General features: G+C 33.0%; 1 long non-coding RNA gene across 1 annotated transcript; it reads right to left on the bottom strand.

The window, feature by feature from the left end:
* On the bottom strand, nt 1-3,942 carry LOC126697716 (uncharacterized). Its single transcript, XR_007646244.1, has 4 exons — nt 3,678-3,942; nt 617-716; nt 346-541; nt 1-253 (listed from the first exon to the last, which is right to left on the bottom strand). It is a non-coding gene; the product is annotated as an uncharacterized LOC126697716 (long non-coding RNA).
* Nucleotides 3,943-23,200: the final 19,258 nt, after the last annotated feature.

Raw genomic sequence — 23,200 nt, 5'->3', positions numbered from 1 at the left:
GACATCCAAATTAATAATTCTCTCAGCTGGAGGAAGTATTTTGCAAGTCTGAGTAAAATGGCATATTAAACTTAAAGATTCTCCAAAAAATAAATCATTTCTACAGTAAAACATCAAGAAATAAACACCACTAACCCATGTCATCATCCGACTCTTTAGCAGGCTCTTCCTCCTTCACAGCAGCAACAGTAGGGGCACCACTGGAAGCAGCTGCTGCAACAGGGGCAGCAGCAACAGCAAAAATTCTAGGATCCTGCATTTATACTCAAAACAATTAATCCATTGAACAAAGGGTGGGACTTGGCTATATGTGAAAAAGAGGTGGCCTAGTGAGGAATCAGATACCTTTAAATACTCCTTAACTTTCTCTACCTGAGGGAAAGAATACTCAGTAGCAACACCAACTGCAAGAACATTCTTGTAGGCATTGGTGAACATATGTGGTGCAGCAGCTAGGTTTGGATATGAGAGAATAAGCGACAGTTAAGGGGGTGATGATTTCAACAGTTCCTTTATTGATTTTGGTGGGAATATTGAGAACCTGAAGATAATGGCATAAGGACAAATGCTTCATACAAATAGAAAACCAAATGATTTTTAAGACAAGATTACAAACCTGGAAAAAGAGGTCAGTGATGGATCCAGACCTGTGTTGCCCAGAGGGACAACACAACATCAATTGGTGCTACCAACCCAACACGAGCAGGAGCTCCAACCTGTTTAGTTTAAAAGTGTTACAACCAAGTTAGTTAAACTTCAGAATAGGATAAATCATTTAAAACATGATTCTAAGACATCCTCAGCCTCAAAAAGAATGATTCAACTTTCAAGGATAACAAAAACAAAACAATCACACAGCCGATATCTTAAGCTCATTCAAGGGTTACTTGATTAATTTATTCTTCTTCTTTATATAGTAAATAAAGACCATGACTTAAAATTTGTTAGTTCTTCACACATCTATGCTTATGACACATAACTACATTATAGTTAAAATTACACCATTTGAGTAGATTAGATAAAAATTAGTTTCATTTATATAATTTTTTACAGGTTATATAGCTCAACAACAAAATGGGTTATCTATATTATCAATAAATTATAAATATTATTTGATAACTTATGAAGATAGTCTAGGGATGGACCCAGGAATTAGGAATGGCAACGGGTCAGGTTTGGGGCGGGTTTTTCATACCGGATCCAACCCGCGGGCCTGAACCTGTGGCCAAACCCGGCCCATTTATTAAACGGGTTTTTTCCTAGGCCCAGACCCACCCCGCCGGGCTCCGCTCCGCGGGTCCCATGGCCCGTCCAACAAAGTCTTTTTTTTTTGGGGCCCAATCACCGTTCAGCAACAAATCAACTGCAATGAACTAGCCCTAAAACAAACCCAAAGATATTAGAAAGACAAAATAAAAAATTTGGACTAAAACAATATGATTGGTGACCTAATCCCTTAGTTTTTAACTGGAAAAGATTGAAATGAAGCAATGGCTGTGAGAAACGAAACTGTGATGAACTTCAGGGTCGGCGGTGACAGCGCTTGAGGGTCGGCGGTGAGATCTTGACTGCTTGAGGCTGGCGGTGAGATCGAATGATGGCCGGCGGTGACAGAGCTTGAGACCAGCGGTGATAGCGCTTGAGGGCCGGCGGTAAGATCGAGGGATGGCTGGCGGTGATAGAGCTTGAGGGTGACTGAGGGTGAGGAGAATGAGGGAAATGAGAGGGTAGGGATTAGGGGTGTGCTCGGTTCGGTTTCGGTCGGTTTGTATGGGTATGGCCAACCGAAACCGAATATTTTGGTTTGTGAAATTCTCAACCGAAACCGACCGAAATGGCTGGAAATCAATCGGTTTCGGTGTATTTCGGTTTCAGTCGGTTTCGGTCGGTTTTCAGTTTTCCAAAGAGAGGGTTATTGAGATTTTCAAAACCACACCATAAGCTCAAAACACAAGCAAAACCAGCATTCCACTCCAAATCAGTATTTGCTACTACTTATCCAAGAATTAACAAACCCCAATTCAAATAAAGATTAAAAAAAAAAATTTTAAAAAAAAAAACACCACTTCAACACTGCTAACAGATACCCTTTTTTCCAAAACAGAAATTCTTGATGTTCTTATCTGTTCAGAAAGAATCAGAGAATATGGAGAGGAAACTTATCTGGGAAAATGAAAATTCTTCTGAAGCTTAAAACTTTCCGGCGAAAAAAAAACAAAAACTCAAAGGCAAGAAACTGCAAAGAAATTTTGTGGGAAAATGGGATGTGAGGAATGGAAGGAAAGACTGACCAATGTTCGTTGGTTTGGCATTCTGTAATGTACAAATGTGTAAGATTTTCACAGCTTGAAGAAAGAGACAGAAAAAATTGAGAGAAAAAGTTGGGGAAGGAGGCGCCTGAAGAAAAGAAAAGAAAAGAAAAGGGAGGGATAAAATAGGGGTATTTCCGTATTTATCTCATGCTCTAGGGTTTTAAAAAATTAAATAGCAAAAAAGACACACACGGCGCATACCACTAAAACACTGATCAGTTATGTACTAGTGTTACATGAATATATATATATATATATATATATTCGATCGGTTCGTTCGGTTTTGGTGTGAAAAAATCCAGCACCGAAACCGAAACCGAAAATTTCAATTTTTAAAAAATGAAACTGAAACCGAACTAAACCGAATCCAAACCGAAAATTTGGCAACGGCTCGATCAGTTTCGGTCGATTTGTTCGGTTCGTCGGTTTTTTGCACACCCCTAGTAGGGATGGGGCGACTGAGTGCTTGAGTGAAATGAGAGGTAGGGTTTTATTAGTTTATATATATGTGTGTGTGTGTGGTTTTTTTTGGTAATTTTCTATATAAGCGGGTCGGGTCAGATCCAGGTTCGGGCCGGGTTTTTCTCAAAACCCGGACCCACTTCGGGTTTTTTTTAAAAAACCCAAACTCGACCCTATTCTTTATCAAAAGGGGTCAAATTCGACCCATTAAGGTCAGGTCGGGCCAGATACCTGCAGGTCAGGTAGAAATTGCCATCCCTACCAGGAATTCAAGATAAGGGGCGGAGATAAGAAAATAAAAATTCAAATACACATCCATATAGTATTAACAAACTATCAATTTATAATTTTATCTAATTTCAAATTACTAGTTATAGTATTATGAGTTAACAATAGGTAAAAGTGAATCACTGTTATTTTAATAAATTTGTGTGACAATTTATTATATTATATGATTTATCTTTGTCTTTTGTCTTTGTATCTTTGCCTTTATCTTTTTTTCTTTTTTTTTTGTCACTCACCCAGTCCCACTACCATATTATGAACTTATTATGCACTACCAACAAACACTTTACCATTTTTATTCCTTAAAAGTTGAATCACTTTTCCTATTGCTATGACTTGTCCCTATTTTATTGCCCAACTACCACACAACAAATAGTCAAACACTGATATTTTCTCTAATCTCTAGAGACTCTACTCTCTCTCTCTTATCTATATAATTATAAGAGAGATAGTCACAAACACAGAGTCACAATTCACAGAGACACAAACACAAAGTCACAAAGCCAAAAAGCCAAAAAAAAAAAAAAAAAAAAATAGCACAAGCACAGAATCACTCATCAGTAAAAACACAAACACCACAAGCACAAATTCTGAGATTTTGAAGGATAGATTAAATACTTTAGTGTGAAGTGTGAAGGCCAGAGTAGATCAAAGCCAGCAACAACATCATAGCTAGATGGGTGTCGCGTGGTGGGTGTCGTGTGGGTCTGCGAGATGGCTCTCGCGTGGTGGCGGCGTCACGGCCTAGGCAGCGGCAAAGTCTCTCTTAGTCTCTCTCGCCTCTCACTCTCTCTGTCTTGCCTCGTAGGTTTTGTTTTCTTTTTTTCTTTTGTTTTTCGTTTGGAGACTAGAGTCTTCGGACTGCTGGGTTTAGATTTTTGGACTTACTTTCTTTTTTTTTTTTTAGTTTTACATGTGGGCTGGCCGGCTGGGTTAATGCTTTACAATTCTGGAGGGGCCCAAGCTTTTTTTTTTTTTTTTTCTGAAAATTAACCTACTAAAAAATATTTTGTCCATCCCTTATATCTACAAATTAAGTAATCCACTATAAATTCTTTTAATCATTAATATGTAGAACTCGGCTTGTTTAATATTACACACATACATAGTTAAATAGACATCATTCACAAGGGCTTCTTCATAATTTACTTTTCTCCTCAAATAAATAAATAAATCTAAGGAACCAGACATCTTATTAAAAGTAAAAAATTTACCTTGTAATTGGTGTTTCTACACATGAGAACCGCCAAGTCGCCCCGTAGACCTTTGCGAATAGTGATATAAGATCAAGTGTAGAACCTACCATAGCTTTCACCCATAATATAAATCCTACATCTACAATAAATTCCAATTGAAGAAGACACATATATTATATGTCATCAAATAATGAAAAAATATTATTATGTCATAAAAATTGATCTTTCTCTTCACTCCTCATACTTCTAATTTTGTTTCTGGTCCATACTTCTTACTCTACCAAAGGTTTAGACTCTCAAGTATCCATTGTCTTAAGTCATAAAACCTTCATAAGTTGACATTACCATATCACACAAGGTGACCACCTATTTAGGAATGAATGTTGTTTACTGCACCATACATACAATGCAAATTAACAAACAAAATTCTTTTATATAACATAGGAAAGAACAAAATCAAGTAATCGGCTGTGTCTACTATCTAGCAAGACAAACTACTAAAATAGAATCAAATCAATGTTAGTGTATAGCAAAAAAATTGAAAAGTAATGTAATAACATCTATTCACAAATTTTAATAAAAGTCTGAAACAATATGACACTCTTGTTCAAGATACATGATGCTCACCATTAATCAAAACGAGGAAAATATAACTGGCCCAAATCCTTTTTATAAAGCACTAAAAAATAGAATCCCTTGGACCAAGTTGCAAACAATGACCAAGAGATCATGAGATTCCTAATTAGTAAGCACCCATCAGAATCTGTCCCAAGTATTCAAAGCGATTACAACAAACAACAACATTTTCATGATTTTAGGATTCTTACTGTCACTATCCAGTTTACATTACGTACAATGAGGCATTAGAGAATTTGATTGAATAATAAAAATCTGAACAAAATATTTATTTTTGAATAGTGAATTGAAACTCTTGGTAAAGTTAGAGACAATCATTAAAATGAAACTAAATTGTTGATAGTAAAAGTATATTTCAAAAGAACTTGCAATACTTTAGAAGGGAGTCTAAACCAATTCCCTATAATTTATATTAAAGAACTTGCAATACTTCAGAAGGAAGTCTAAACCAATTCCCTATTTTAAAAAAGCATAATTTTAAGACTATAACATTTTCAGTATTGTTGAGCCTAAATTGAGAAAATAGCTTAAACATTTACTCTACAATTACATAATGGCTAGTCTATATATAAAAATAGTCAATAGGCTCATGAACAGTAATTTTGGTTTAGTGAGTTGCCTTTTTCCTTTCTTTTTTTTTTTTTCCTTCAAGTTCACCAACTTGGTTTGAGCTTTTTTTTTTTTTAAGGATCTTTATATGTTTACTTTCTACTTGTAATGTAAGCTTCCATTGTATACATACAAAAAGTGGCAAATATTATATACATTTGCAAAAAAAAAAAAAATTGTACAAATTTTGCAAATGCATACAACATTTGCCAATTTTTATGTGTTTACAATATAAATTTACCCCAAACTTGTCAACATGTGCTAATAATAGCCTTTTAGACATTTGTGACACTTGATCTTGACCAAAATGTTTCCTCTTTCTTTTAGATCCAATTTTTCCACCATGTTCTATAATGAGTTACATACAATCATCGTAGAACTCCTAATCGTAAATTGAGGCAAGTTTTCAAGAACTCCATAGAACTCCAATTTATGGTTTTCTTCCAACCTATCTATGTGGGAGAGTGCACCATCAAGTACACAATTCAATGTAAACATTCATTTCTAGTCTAGCAAAAAAAAAGGTAAATAATCTTCAATTGCATTATTTCCATTTAAAACAAAATTTGGATGCATGTTTGATTCAACAACTTAGGGAAAATAAAATTAATAGGAGTTTATTTGAATATATTATGCTGACCCTATGGCTATAAATAGAATCTATATAAAATTTCAAAGAAACTATTATGCATTTACAGCTTAATATAAAGGATAAACAAAAACCTTGAGATCGAAGACAGTAGCTCATTATCTTTGTCTAAATCCACCACATCACCATTCTCATCTAGCTGAACAATACGAACTGCAAAATAGAAACATAGAAAAATCATCAAATTTTCCCCATAAGTAAAACAGTAGTACAAATACAGCATCAGTTTGTCACTGAGTCCTTAAAATTGAAACACTAAGCAACACAAATTAATAAATCAAAGAGAACTTTAAAAAAGAGCATCAAGAACTCTCATTTTCACCATCATGTTTATGTATTGAATTGATGTCAGTTGCATTGAAAACTATACATAAAATTAATAGCAAATCAAACAACAAAATTATATCAGGGGAAGGAAAAGAATTGAAACAAAAACATGCCAAGAGACTACCTAGATGTTCATGGCCTTTGTGTTGGACTTATGTTGCTCATGGCTCTTTAGACAGTAAAAGTTTCTAAAATTTTCACACAATTACATTCCCCAAAATTCACCAAATTTGGCACACAAATTTAACTGCAAAATGCATGTTCTAAAACCCCGATAACTTGTTTAAAATTTAAAAAATTAACAAAATCAAAATTATTCACATTAAAAAAAAAAAAAAAAAAAAAAACTTTTTGTGTAAACTCTATAAAAATAAGCAAATTTAAGAGAAATAGAGAGATTTATTGTGCACAAAATCCCTAAGAAACTTGTGCCCTCAGGAAGTTACAACTAAAAATTATAAAAATTAAGGCCCCAAAAAAGAAACCACATTTAACCAAGCATAACATAATATTTAACTTATCCAACTAACATACTACATATATAGCAGTACATTGATTATCAAAAAAATATAGTAGTACATTCTTTTTGGAGATAAAAAACAACATAAGAAAGAATAAAAAAGAAAAAACACTTCAATGCAATAATTATATTAAGCTTATTACAACCACACAATAAATAAATAAATAAACAATAAACAAAGAATCATATGTAACCCCTGCTTAATCGAGTTCAGCTAGAAATATGGAAAAAAAATTGCAAGCACCCGAATGAATGAAGAAGTTATTAAGGTATTCTTCCCATATGAATAATGGTGTCAAGAGAGTTCCCAAATGGTATAAATAAAACTACAATTCCATCTACAAAAAAGACTTTGACAATGCAAAAAACTACCATTCTATTGGATTTTGAGTTGAGCAATAGTTGCATTGCCACTTGCCAGCATTTTTGTCATTATTAGAAAGATTAGGATGTCAAAGAAGTAACGATAATCTAAATTTATTGCAAATCCACATGGAAACGTCATTAATTTAGTCCTCATCACATATACCCCCAAGCCGCAACTCATTCCCAACATGTTCACTGATATATTTAAAAGGAAAACAAAGATTGACCTTAAAAAACCAATAAAAATTAAACTAACTAAATACAGCAACCAATATAATATGAAGCTACAAAGAATGTCAAGATTCTATCTTCCCACAAATCAAATCCAAAAGTTGCAACACATCAAAATAGAACAAATCACCAAACCGCAAAACCAAAACCAAGCGGTAACAAACCTCTCTCGCTATTTCAAATTGCAACCCACAAATATCAAAGAACCAAACAAGAGAGAGCCTCTTTATCTCGCACACTCTCTATTTGCTACAATAGCACTTAAATAGGAGAATTAAGTTTGCTAGCATATCCAAAATCAAGAAGGACTAGGATTCTTTTCCACACACAAAAGGAGAATCACTCCTATTCAAATAGAACTCAAAATTAAATGGTAGACAAGACTTCTAATAGAACTTGATAACTTCAAACAACAGTAACCCAAAAGGAATAAAATTCCTTTCTTATCCAAATATAACAAGGTGTCAAACTCCTTTAAGCCATATTCTACAGAAAGAACAACTTATCTAATTATATCGGTTAAATTTGCGATATTCGGTTGGATCTAGTGAAAATTTCTCTATCTCCAACAAAATATGTCAAAAACATTCTTCATTGCCATTTCTATTAAGTTTTGACTAAATCCAACAACCACCTATGGACAACTAAATGGTTGAACCATTGCTTCTCTTTAGTTGACAATAGGTATTGTCTTTTATCACCTCAATGTGATCAAGTCTAGTCCTGGTTGAGTCCAAAACCAACTCGAATTGACTCGTGAACACCTCTAGAGATATCACTAGTGAGTTTCCTATATTTTGCATTTTAAATTTTGCTTTAGGTTCATATCACATCACACTGGTTATTAATGAACTTATTAGAGCAATGAAAGATGATGTCATAAGTGAATACTCTTTATTGACAATATTAGTTTTAGTGAATGAGAGTAGATAGAACCAATGCATATTTGGATATTAGACAGATGTTTTAGAATTTAAAGACCTTTGGCTAAGTATGTATAAAACACAACACATAAAATGGAAGTTTAGTAAACTGAGAGAAAATAATAAAGAAGTTGTAAACTTGATGATCTATGATAATGAATAGCAGTTATTTTTTATATCTTACTTAAATGATTTACAAAAATCGAATAATATATGAATCATATTTTAAGAATGTAGTAGGCAACATGGAGAAATGTATCGAAAGTATTATATGAGAATGGAATGAATAAGTATTCATTGTGTCATACGTCTTAATCTCAATAAAGACACATTCAACATTCCATTCTATACTCACACACACACTGACATATATCTAAATATACAACATGGCATTTCATTCCACGTCCTAACATACATCTATCATGCTAATTCACATCAAATCTAGCATACATCTATCATGCATACGCATACACAGGCCTGCGTATGCATACACGGGCCTGCGTACACAAATAGGGTTCTAGAAGCTATGAAAGACAAGTTTTTTTACATTAAAGTTAAGGTTTGAAATGAATTCCACATCATCTGGAAGCCGTTCCAAACCTCCATTTTTAAACTATATAAAGCCTTACATGGTATATTTCAAAGGCACACAAAAAATCCTAAAGGAAGACCTAAGATTTATTAGAAATAGTAAATCAAAGAGAAAGTTTTTCAACCATATAAAGTCTTCCATAGTATATTTCAAAGATACACAGAAAATCCTAAGGGAAAACCTAAGATTTATTAGAAATAATGAATTAAAGAGGGAGTTTTTCACAAAATACCCTTAAGTCAATTTTTTTTTTTTATTGGGATCTTTTTTGGTCTTGATTTTTGAGTTTTAAAGTTTATTAATCAATTTTATTTGGTTGTGAATAGATTTGACCGAGGGAAACGGTCAAAATCAAGCTAAAGAGTTTTTATTTTTGAGAAATAAGTTCTAAACTTTGTTTTTTTTATTTTCTTGCTATTTCTTGTTTTAACCTTTCTGTTTCCTTTGTTTTTCTTGCTTATTCATTTTATAATATGCTTGTTTAGTCTCGGTTTTCCTCACTTTATTATTTCTTGCATGCTAGGTTTGTTAGTTTAAGTTTCTGCTATGTTCTGTGTTCTTGTTTTCTAGGTGTTGAGGGGGAAATTTTTTATGTTCTCAAATAAAATATGGGGTAGTCAAGCCGAAACTCAACAATGGGCCCTTGAAATAAAGCCCAAAGGCTTTCAATGTTGTGTAAACCCGCTCAATCAAGAGATGGAGGTTGCACCCTAACAAGAAAACGACAATAAAGTACAATAAACATGTTGTTCGGGGGCCTTTTCGGTTACCTAGCCACATGTGGTCCGTTGGAAGGATGACTTTACTAGGCCCGGGTTCTTTTGGGGGAGTTGCATCCGGAACTCAACATTGGGCCACGTGGTCCAATGGCTACCAGCATATTTTTTAAGCCTATAAAATCATTAAAGCCAAAGTCTGAGAATCGCAATGGTTGAGTAAATATGTAGTATGTGTTTGATATGATAACTTTGATTAGTAGTTTAAATAAAGTAGCATTTATTTAGAGGTAAATTAATCATGTACTCAATGATGTAAATTTAAAGATATGGAAACAAAATCACTTATCTTTATATGGTTTATAGTTCCAGCTGTGTAGCATCAGTGAGCTGATAGAATTCCAGCAAAATGCCAGCGGTAGAGGCTAGTAAGCTTGCCCTTCTTATCATGTATTTAAATGAGTTTAAGCCTTGGTTAATAGTTGTAATAGTAGTTGGAATAAATTAATATGTATTTAAATGTGAAGCAATCATATACTCAATGATGTAAATTTAAAGATAAGGAAGCAAGGTCACTTATCTCTGATGGTTTGTAGCCCAACTGTGTAGCATCAGTGAGCTGATAGGATTCTAGCAGAATGCCACCAACGATAGAGAGGCAATTTGCCATGATGACTTCAAGATTGAAGAGGAAAAATGGGTACAACTGGAGGGAGAGAGAGTATGCCCAGCTGTGTGTAGGGGCTGGTTAAGCTTACTCCTCTTATCATGCACTTAAATGAGTTTCCCCCTTTAACAATGCTCTTTTAGTTGTTGTGAAGTTGTGAATAGTGTTGCCTTCCATGAGAAGGGATTTTGTATGAAGTATATGTGCCTTCTAAGAGAAGAGCTTTATTTAAGAAGTAATTGTGCCTTCTAAGAGAAAGACTTTGATATGAGATCTTGGTTCCTTTTAGGAGAAGGGCTTTTAGTATGAGTGTTTGGTATCTTTTGAGAAGTATAGAGATGGTAAAAGATATAAATGTTTTGTGGGATGTAGTATTTGTAGTTTGTATGATATATGGAAGTATGAGAGATATGGAGGTTAAAGATAGTAAAAATATGAGACTATAATTGCTAGAGAAGTTGTAGAGATTGCTTTCCAAGATGAAAGATTTTGTAAGAGAAGAGTATGGAGATATGTTTAGGTATTTGGAGATAGGAGCAGTAAGATAGATGTAGAAGAGTATTGAGATGTGTTTATGGGCAGCAATACAATGGAATTTCAAAGTGAGAGAGTATGAGGGTAGAGCTTAGAAGAGTTGTGGTGTGTTATATGTAATGGTGTAGTAAGTGTGTATGAGATTGTGTAAGAGAGGTGAAGAAAGAGATGTTTAGAGATATGGGCAGCAAGATATATGTATTTTCAGAATATGGAGAGTGAGATAATGAGTATATGAGAGTAATAGTATTGTAATGTGTTTAGCAAAGCTGCTGAGATTTTCTGCTGGGATTGTATAAGAGCTTATGAAGGCATTTATGAGTTAAGAGCTGAAGAGTTTAGTTCCTAATTTGAAAACTAAAAACTCAGAAGCTCAGTACTTCATTAAGAGCTTCAGAAGATAATTAGAGGGAGAGAGAAGTTTATAAGAGAGTTGTTCTCCATTAGTGTCCCCCTTTTGAGGTGTTTATGAGGGGTCCCCTTTAGAGCTGAGTTTAAGGGGGTATTTTAGCAAAGAATCTCAACCAAAATCTGTCCCAAACAACAATGAATTTTTAGAGAATCCATCTTAAGATTTGGCCAAAAAAGGTATGTTTAGGTTTAAGGTATTCTTGTTGTTTTGGCTAAGAGCTGTTGGGGAAAGAGTAATAGAAAAGAAAGGTATTTTAGCAATAGAAAGATAGTTTCAATAGTTGGTTTTGGTTTTAGCCAAATGTGGAAAAATTAATAATGCTCAAGCTGCTGGGTCAACTGTCACAGCTGTTCTAAAAAGGTTGTTCTAGCTGTTAGGAAAAGCTGTGACAGCTATCATGGGACAGCTGCCACAGCTGTCATAAGAAATTTGTTTGCTTTAGGCAGAAGCCAATGAGGTCAGATGAGTAATTTCAGACTGCTGGAGAGATCATTTCAACATTCATTGGATGGATTTGGCTGAAAATGGTAAGATATCTTTGAAGAATATCTTGCTATTTTGGGTGTAACAGCTAGTTGCTGGGATTTCAGCATTAAATGGCTGATGATATCACTTCCAGCCAGGTGTCAAGTGCTGAATGCACTGCTGGGGTTCAGCTGGAAATGCTTCCCTTTTCGGGTGTTTGTGTTTTTGGTGCAAGGTTCCATTACAACACATTTCTAGCAAGTAATAGAAGGATTGGTTGAAGGCTAAGAAAGTTTTAGAGATTTGGTCAAGGTCTCATTGTGTCGTGACATAATCTTGGTGAGCAAGAAGAGTATTTAATGCTCTTCTCTGGCTGCTCTAGCAGCTGGCAGAGACATATATGGTCTGATTATGGCAGACAACAGTTGGGTATTAGAGATATTATGGATATTTTGTATATAATTGGAGATAAAAGATAGCCAATCAGATTAGGCCATGTGTTTGAGTTGGATTTTAGCTAAAAGAAGTAATGAGATTTATGCAGAATAATATAATGAAGTTTCTAAATTTGTATAACAACAGCTAGGGATTGAATGAACAGTTACCGAGCAGTTAGATAGTTGGAGATATTAAGTATTTGTCACATTATTAATATTAAGTTTTAGGAAAAGAGCAATGAAGAATTTTATCATTTAAAGTGCTATGTGATAAGAGATGCTTACCATATGTTACCCGCTATACACGGACTCGTCAGAGTTCAGGAAGTTAGAGAAAATATGCCAAGCAATATGTCTCTTTTATCAACTTTAAACTACTGAAGCTTTACTGAACATACCTTTTGGCTCTCCAAACCACGGCTCCCAAAGTTTCCCCAAAGAGACTTATGAGCTTGGGTCATAAGCCGAAGATGAGATGACGTACCTCGGGTTTTGTTGTTATTTTGCGTAAATATAGGCTCTTGTTGAAGAAGCCGCTTGCCTTGAGTGTAAGAGAGATAATATGAGTCATGACCTTTGATTCATTGTTTAAGCCCAATCCATATGTTGATGTTGATAATGTCATAGGGTTATGATCCCAATTGATAAAGAGGAAATGTGGACCATGAATTCGCCTCTTGAAGTAAGGATCTTGCGGGCCATATGAGCCCAATCCATGTAGTTGAATGAGATATGAGCTTATTTTTTTGTTTTAAATAGATTTACCCAAAAAATCCAATAATATGTTGATGTGGCATAGGGTGCCAATGAAGTAATGCCATGTGGGCCGAAAAAACAGTCCTCAACACACGTTACTGTTGTTAGTTTGTTATATTATTAATCCTTTTACAACATCATAGTTCAAATCAGTCCTCTAGCGGTACGGTATTATCTCCAGTAGTAGGGTAATTTCAGGTTAATAAGTATGTTTACATGGTAAAAATCATATGTTTTCCTTGTTATTATTAAGTCAACATAAGGGAAAACTTCCATAATTTCCAAAACATTATGGCCTTCATCATAATAATAATAAACAAGGATTAAAGGCTTTATAGTTACAAATACAAAAGGAAAAATAGGATAAAATGAAAGGAGAGAGAGATCCCAACTTAATGCAGCAAGTATTAAACTAAGATTTTGATGAGTATGTGTGCATAAGGTATGAATGAGGTAATGTGGGCTGTTCTGAGTGAGTGGGATGAGATTAACACTGAGGTTAAGGCTTTAGTGAGTAGTGGGCTAAAGGGGATGAGTGGTGAGCTTAAGGAGAGCTAAACCACAGGTAAAATGGCAAATAAAACAAGAGTTTCAGAGAGGGTAGCTGTCTGTGACTAATTGGGAGATATTTATAAGCTATGATTGTGTAAAGGAGAGAAAAGAATATCTGAGGTTAGATGAGTATGGGCTGAAGGGGATGAGTAGTGAGCTTAAAGAGAGCTAAACCACCAGAAAAATGGCAAATAGATCAGGAATTTCAGAGGGAGTCTGTCCCCCCTTGTGGGCTGAGATGCTTTTGCTTTTATAATAAAGTTTTAGAGAAGCATTGATTAACAAGAATCCAAAAAACGTAGGCCTGATTCAAGGGAGCCAGACAGCTGCATTAATAACCTAGATTTGGCCTAAAAATGGGAGATTTGCTTTTGGGGTTGCCTTGCTTCTTTGGGTAATGGTGGGATTTTAGAGTGTTTAGGGTAATCTTGCATTAAATGCTAAGATTGCTGAAATTGTGTTCAGCCAATGGGATTAAGGCAAGTATCAAGAATGAATCCTAATGTTGCAACTGAGATTTAGACTCTAGGAAGTAAGACTCAACACCCCAAGCCAGGTGTCAAAGTTTAAGCCCATTTCAAAGGGTTCCGCTGGAGATCCCTTTTTGCCTTCCAAACTACATGTTCCCAACTTTTCCCCTTTAAGATTTATGGGCTTGGCACATGAATCATGTCTTGAATGTATTTAACATTTATAACATCAATTTGTTGAAGTTTGGATAATTTGGTTTCAGCTCCCCTTCCGCTGGAGGTGCCATCTTGAGGAAGAGGATGAAGTCCCTTCATCCTTTTGACTTCAGCTGATATGACAACCCTTGGGCACTGTTCACATCAAGTAGAGGGTGGCAGAAAACTGATAGGACAACCCCTAATTCATCCTCAAAGGCTTGGTCCTCTTGTACGGGGCTCTAGTTGTTTCTTTAGTTAAGAATGAATAAGAGCTGGTTGCCCACTTTCAAGCCTCTTGCTGGGACCTTTTTGGGCTGGAACTTTGCTTCATTTCAACACCTTTAGTTGGGCCACATGGCCCTTTCTTTGCTTGGGCTTGCTCCCTTCTTCACAGGATTATTGGGCCTACAAAATGGGCATTAAAGACATGCTTTGCCATAAAATTTTTACTCTTCATGGGTTTTAGTTGTTAGTAGAAATAAAATGAATCTATGAGCTTTAATAAATATTTATGATAGATTTTGGGTATTAATTCCCATGGACTTTAAATAACTTCTCATAATTTTTACTATGGATTACTTTGTAAATGATATTTTTTTAGGGCTTTTTTAAATAATGACCTCCAATATTTTTCTTAAGAATAATATTTACCATGAGTTTTAAATAAATATAGTAACAACCACTATAATGAAATAATGTGATGTTTTCATGAGTTTCTCTATAGATAATCATAATGGACATGTAGGATGAATAATTACTATGAGTTTTGGTAATAAATATTATAAATGTTGTGATGTAAGATGGATAGTGAACATAAGTTTATAATATGAAATAAATAAATGTCATAGGTCTAATAATCATATCTTTCCATGGGCTTTTATAAGATGACCGCTATGGGTTTTGAGAGTCGATAATTCATAGTGCCAGCATAAGTTGGGCTTTTGATATTGCCAATAAGAATTGGACTTTTAATGTTGCCAATGAGAATTGGGCTTTGGTATCACAAAAAATCACCATGGTTTCAAACCATGGGCTTTAATTATGGATTTGAATTTCATTGATAAAATTGTTTCGCCATGGATTTGAGTCATGGGCTTTTCAAATATTGCCAAGCATAAGTATTTTTGGGCTTTAAATAGAATAAGATGTGTGTATTGGGTTTATAGGGCCGGTTTTGGACTGAGCTAAATAATGATAATAAAATTGGATAAAATAGGAGTTTTTTGGGCTTTTTTATGATAGTTTATATCATGATCCAATTTAGATAATGAGATATGAAATATTTGTGATTAACATAATAATAGAGCCAAAAAATGTTTGGGAAAACCCAATAACTTATAGTGGTATAAATAGGTGGTACTCAAATAAAGTTAGGTGTAAAAAAAAGTACCCTAACAATAATATGGTAATTTAAACAAGAGTTTGAGATTTTCCTTTTTATTTATTTAATATACATAATTTTAAAACATGTAACAAAATTTTATTTGGTAAAGACTTTGTTACAATATTATGATGTTCGTTTATTTTCCTCGTGAATTTTATATAATTTTTAATGCCATTGCTTATAAAACATTGATTTTTAATTATAATAGAGACTTTAATTTAGGCATATGCCTTTTTTTTTTTTCTTTTTACATATTCAGGTTATGATTTCTCAAATTTAATTCTATATATATTTAATTTTTTAAATTTTTTTATTTGATCCTACGATTCGACTAATGACCCACTGGTTGAACCAGTGACCCAGCTCATACACCGGGTCAACATTCAATCTGGGTTTAATAACTCCGATCCCAAAGTACTTAAAGAAGTCCCCAAAAAAAAACATATAATGTATTCTAGGCCGTTCTAGTCAAATGATATCTCTATTCCATAATATATAAAAGGCCCTATGTTGAGTTGAAATCCTCTGAACTGTTAACAGTGTTCCATTTTATGTCCCATATGTGGCTTATACTTGCCACTATCCAACTATATTTTACTTTCTAATTTATAATATCTTTTTTATTTCACTTGTCAGAAATATAGAGGGAAAAATGTTATAAATGTCAAATGATTGGTCCACAAAATGTTCAAATTAAAAGACAATTTTAAAATATCCAGAAAATTGTCAGAAATCAAAATATGCTCAATTATACACTATGTGGAATTGAAAATTAGCCGTCGACTTTTCATCTCATTTGAAATGATTTATTGCTAGTCCATATATTGTTATTTTTGGATTTTTTTTTTATACTTCTAGTTATCAAGTTTTCTAGAAACACCTAGACACAAGCTTCTTTTTAGTGATAATTCAAGCTTAAAATCCATGAGAGGCTCAAATGTAGGGAATTAAACCGAAATTCTCAACCTGTGAGAAACAAAAAAATAGAGAAAATACACGCCAAAGAAAAATAATCACATGCACAAGATAATATTTACATGGTTCGGCAATTTGCCTACGTCCATGGAGTTGCAGAGATTTCACTATTATCAGGGAAAAGTACAATAGTTGTGGCAGTACAGTTTTTTCAGTCTCACAAAAACAAACCCTAATCATCAAAACTGTGTTTTCTACATCCTGCGCATATGATTCACAATGGGCTACAAAATGGGCAAAAAAAATTTTCCCGGTCTCCCATTAAAAAACCATACAATATTATTCAGGTCGGGTCGGGTCATCAACCGGATCAAACACAACTAGGCTCCATAAAGCCCAACACAAATTTCTAATATGGCAGAAAACTCGGGATGCACTCCCCCACCAAAACAACATTGAGTAGGAGATGGCCTCAAAGGGAACTTTCTTTTGTTCTAAGCATGCACCCTTCTGAATCCCTTAACCATCTACTCATCCACCGCCCCTTTACAATCACTACACTGTCATTCACATATTGGCCTATTAAACTCTCAAAATTAAGTCCCTTTAGTCCTAGTGATCTACTAAAGAGTATACTATCTCCCATAAAGTTTGATAATAACTTAATTTTGCATATTCATATATTATTAAAAAGTATTATCATATTTATTTTGTGTTAATTAAGCATTTTATATTTGGTTTTGGAATAATTTTGAATAATTCATTTTGAGCATAAAATATATTTTAATGCATGAATATGTCTTTTGTAAGAGAATGAAATTGATTCTATCAAGACTTATCAAGAAAGACATGAGCGTATTTGTGTAAAGAAGAAGTCTTACGTTATGATGAAGTTAAAGAAGGCCAGCCCAATTAAATTTGAGTCAATCTGGATCTAAAAATCAAAATAAATTTGCACTAAATCTATCTCCACTCCAGATCAGGTTTTCTGTTTGCACAAGATTTATAATTTTCGGCATAGCTTTCAACTCTGATACCAAATTGTATTGATTCAAGTTAGGTTGGAAATTCAACTCAAAGGGATATAAAGTTTTTGTTTACAAAAAATCTGAATTTTGACATTTAATTAGCCAAAAAATGCAGTTACGTGAAGCTTAAAAATCAAGATTTTTTTTCCAAACGGGAATTTTACTTGTAATAGGATTTCTTGACCTATTTTAAGGCTTTTTGGTCAAAATTTAAAGGGTGGCAGCCTTAGAAAAAAGAAGAAGGTTTTCTTGACGTTTCTTTTTAATTTTTAGAGTTCACCTTGGTGTAATGGCTTGCTAGAAGCCTTGTTGAGGTAACCAGTGAAACCTAACCTTCTATTGGTATATTCTTAACAATAATTTTATGATTCTAATGTTTAAGTTCTTACGTTTGTTCTATATAATTCTTTGATTTAGCGTAGACTTCAAACCCTTTAATCATTTAGAATTGCTTGCGAGTTAAAATACTAATTTTGTCTGGCATAAAATCAATCAAATTTATAAAACTGCTTAAGAAAATTAATTCTTGAGTTCTTATAGTTAAATCATTTGACTAACAACATTGAGTAGGAGATAGCCTCAAAGGGAACAATCTACTCATCCATTGCCCCTTTACAATCATTACACTATCATTCTCAGATTGCATATTAGTCTCTCAAAATTAGGTTCCTTCAGTCCTAGGGGTGTAGTAAAGAGTCTGCTAGCGCTCATAAAGCTTGATAATAGTTTAATTTTGCATATTTATATTATTATTAAATATATTATTATATTTATTTTGTGTTAATTTATGTATTTTATATTGGTTTTGGAATAATGTTGAATATTTCATTTTGTGCTTAAAATGTGTTTTAATGCATGAATCTATCTTTTGTAGGTTAGTGAAATTGATTCTGGTAGACATATCAAGAAAGACATGAGCATATACGGGTAAGAAGAAGACTAATGAACTATATTCTTACGAGGGTCATAATGAAGTTAAAGAATGTCAACCCAATTAAATTTGAGTTCATCCGGAACCAGGAAAAAAAAATGCACTAAATCTAAGTCCAATTCAGATCAAGTTTTCAGCCTGCGCAAGATTTAGTATTTTGGGCATAGCTTTTAGCTCCAATATTAGAATGCATTGATTCAATTTGGGTTGGAAAGTTAACTCAAAGGGATAGAAATTTTAAATATAAAAAAAAAAAAAAATTCAAATTTTGAGATTTAATTAACCAAAAAAAATCAGTTAATGGAGCTTAAAATCAAGATTTCTTTTTTCCCAAATGGGAATTCTACTTGTAATAGGATTTTTTTGGCCTATTTTAAGGCTTTTTCGGTCAAAATTCAAGGGGTGACAACCTTAGGAAAAAAAAGTTTTTTTTTTTTTTTTTTTAATGTTTCTTTTCAATTTATAGAGTTTACTTTGGTGCAATGACTTGCTAGAAGCCTTGCCAAGGTAATGGGTGAAACCTAGCCTTTTATTGGTATATTCTTAACAATACTTTTTTGATTCTAATGTTTAAGTTCTTGTGTTTTTTTTATTTTTTTTTATTTTTTTATTGATTTACTTATTTTTAGAAAAGTGTTTAGTTTTATGTAATTCTTTGATTTAGTGTAAACTTCGAACCCATAAATCATTTAGAATTCCTTGTGAATTAAAACACTAGTTTTAACTTGCATAAAATCAATTAAATTTAGTTCTTATTGTTAAACATCCGACTAAGATTATATTTCGTATGAATTTAAGTTGGGTTATAAAATAAAAATTGCTAAGACTAGCAATAGATATATTGTGTGTAAATCACTAAACTTTAGTGTTTTAAAATATTATTGTTTCCCTTAATTTAATTTTTCTTTATCAACCCAATCATTTTTTTTTTTTTTTTTTTTGGTGATTTGCTAATTAACTCCTTTTCTCGGTGAATTTGACCAAGGACTTAATAGACTTCGCGTAGTTCTATCTCTTGTTTTACTTTATTTATTTTTAAATTCAAGTTTCTACTCTAAATGTGAACTAAACCTGTTAAAGGGAACTTTTAAAAGGGATTAAGATGTAAATTAGCCCCACTTACAACTTTCGGCTATATTTATGTACTCCATATAACAGAATCAATGGATAAAAAGGGATAAAAAAAATGGATAAAAAGGGGAAAAGATCAAAAGAATACTAGAGAAGAACAATATCCCAGTGCAAAAGAGTTAAAGAGGTCACATCCTGCATGACTCAAGACTCAAGAGTGACCTTATAGGATTCTAAAAAAAAGGTAAAAAAAGAAGAAAAAGAAGTATGATCTAATAGATTGTCCATAATGTATCATATTCAATTGATCATATCCATGCTAAAAAGACTTACGTATGACATATGCTTTTTCATTAAAAAAAACTAAAATGTGTTTTATATGCCACCTCCCTATTGCTTTCTAGAAAGCCAAACCCAATCCTATTCTTATGCCCTATTATTTCCGCGTATGGATTGTGTACGCGTTTGTAATTGTACCTTTAATGCAAGGCCTCCTTTCCTTACCTTTCTCCTTGTTAATACGCAAAGAGGAGGGGCCAAGGTTTCATTTTCGAGATAATGACGAAATGTACCCATTCGAACACGGTTTGTGTTCAAAATCTAGTTCTATTTGACATGTTACGATGTGAACATGTGTCTGTATTCTAACGTGTTCAATGCAATTAGACATTGAACATAAGCTCTTCCCTTCGTTTTTAACTTTTAATTTGTTGTTGTTTTTGAAACATAATTTAATGGTTACATGGCCAAATACGACTTTTGTTATTATTATTATTATTATTTTTTTCCTTTCTTGATAGGAGGCCAAATACCCCTTGAACAGCTTAAATATTCAATTCTCCTAGCTCGTGTGGGATGGGCTAAATATATAGTCTCCACCGTATTGTTTTGGGTTCATTTGGAAACTGCCACATGACTTGTTGCATTGAAAGACCTGGTCTATAATTTTTTTTTTTTTTGAGAAAGGACCTGCTCTATAATTGGTTGTACGTGTCCTTCCCCAAAATAAATTTTGTATTTAATTTTGGTAGATAATTTTGTATCTTGTGACAAACAAATAAATCTTGCAGGTGGTCTCCAAATTGAATTAGTAAGTCACAACTAATCATAATTTTCTAATCCACCAAGAAAAAAGAGGGGTTGGGGGTTGGTTTGTAATCTAAATATTATTACAAAAGTGAAAGAAAGTTGTATTCTGAATTTATGTTACGTTGCCACACATGCCAATTTGTAAAGCTTTTATGCTAACCAGGTTTGGCACAAAATCTGAGTTAAAAAAGAGGTTTTTGGTAAAGCTTTTCAATCCTAGTCAAAAGACTCAAAACCAAACGAAACTCCACCCAATCCATATCACTCATGACTCAACACTAAATCATTATATATTGTAAACAAGGCAAAAGTCCTGTTTGTCACATCACATTGTACGTATTTAAATCGATTTTCACTCAGCAAGAAATAAGGAGAGAGAGGGAGTAAAGAAATTACTCTTTTATGCTTTTATGACTGCATTTCTTTTATTCATATTTAAAGAACTTCTAAGATGGAGATGGCATGCATTAAGTGATACAATTAATTAGGTGGGTTTTAGAATGGTGGAGTGATATCTTGCATGAGTTTGGATTGTGGATTAATTATGGAGTATTTGTTTTTAACATTTAGGTATTAGTTTATTTGCTTACGTGTATAGTTTTTTAAAAATTTCACATTTTTGTTATTTACAATAGTATTCAAATCTATAATATCCATTCCATAATTGCTAGTACCATTAAGTCAATATATCAATTGATTTTTTCTTGTGTATACAAGATTCAAATCTAAATTTATAATTCGACCAAAAAAAGCTTATCCTCGACTCTAAATTTATAACCCGTTTAGATTGAGGTGGAGGGAGAGGGAGTATAATAAAGTAGAGTAGATTTGGCCCAAAAATTAGTCTATTTTAAGCTAACTCTACTCTACACTATTCCACTTCCCCTTCTTTCTCCTCAGTTCAAACATATCATTATAATTCAACCAAAAAAAAAAGTTTTACCAATTAAACAAATGGAACGTTTTATTATTTAAAGGTATTTGTTATTTGCTCCCAAAAAAAAAAAAAAAAAAAAGTAGTTGAGACTTGAGAGATCAGGTGACCCCTCATGCAGGCCTAAGACGGCATGGATGATGTCTGCTAAAGGAATAGCCACCACAGTTAACGTGACATGTGATGACCAAAGGCGGCTCCAAATCATACACACACGAACACGGGCCATATGTTGGTTTACCAGTCTACTTCGCCGAGAAGGCTTAAAACTCCCACTAGAAGACACTAAACCAAGATATGAATTCAATTAATACACCCTGTTGCTTTTGGTTTTGGTTTTGGGTTTGACTATAAACCAAATAAAAGTATCAGCGCTGATGTCCAATTTCGCTAAGCAAAAAGGTGGCTTTATTTTTCAACTATGCAATTACGTAAGCGTGTTTGGTTTTCTCCCATCTAGAACCTAGAAAATTATTTTAATATGCATCCATTTCTTTAATTTGAAATTTTCATATATACATAATATTAGCACTTTTAAACTTCATAGAGGGTTCAGTACAAAGTTATTATTTTTTGGAAAAAAAAATATTATATTAATAATAATGCACTTGATGCAATTGTAATGAATAGTTGAGATTGAGAGTTAGAAAAAACAACTTTCAATTTCAAACACTAAATAAAAAAAAAAAAAAGTTAAAAATATATAAAAAGTTAAGAATTAAAATTTTTGTGAAGAAAATGAGATTAATTACATGGTGCAATTGCATATTGCAATTACACCGGATTTCAATCTTAGATAAAATTATATTAACATCTTTTTTTATCATTATTATCTTATATGAAATTTGATTATTTAATTAATCACACTATTTTGTACTTACATGAATATTCTAAAAAAATTTAAAAGCATGACATAATTAATCTAATATCTCTTTCAAGTTTGAACTAAGAAACCAAATAAAATAAAAATGTCAAGTGCTGGAATACCATAAAAACCGCAGTTTATATATCATAATATCTCTGATCCTTTTTTTTTTCCTCGAAATTTTTTTCTTTACTTGAAGGAAGGGTTCCCTAAAAAAAAAAGAAAAAAACTTGAAGGATGGGAAAAAAAAAGGTCAAAATCCTATAAATATAGTAATAAATTGGGTAATTTCTTGCCTTCTAGGCTAAAAGATTTCTAGAATCTAGATTCTAGATGCTAATTTGTATGTCTTCTAGTCTGACCTTTTGTCTTATGTACCAAATTAAGTTTGGTCTCTTCCATTAAATAAAAAAATAAATAAATAAAAAAAAGAAAAGAAAAGAAGTCGTTGTCCCAAAATAGAAAATACTTAAACAAGTCCCAAAAAAAAAACATATAATGTATTTTAGGCCGTTGTAGTCAAATGATATATCTATTCCATAATATATAATAGGCCCTATGTTGAGTTGAAATCCCCTGACCTATTGACAGTGTTCCATTTTATGCCCCATATATGGCTTAAACTTGTTACTATCTAACTATAGTTTACTTCCTAATTATAAAATATT

Source organism: Quercus robur, chromosome 8 (genome assembly GCF_932294415.1).
Source record: "Quercus robur chromosome 8, dhQueRobu3.1, whole genome shotgun sequence".
Taxonomy (NCBI): Eukaryota; Viridiplantae; Streptophyta; class Magnoliopsida; order Fagales; family Fagaceae; genus Quercus; species Quercus robur.
This window is presented reverse-complemented; position numbering and strand designations above follow the sequence as displayed.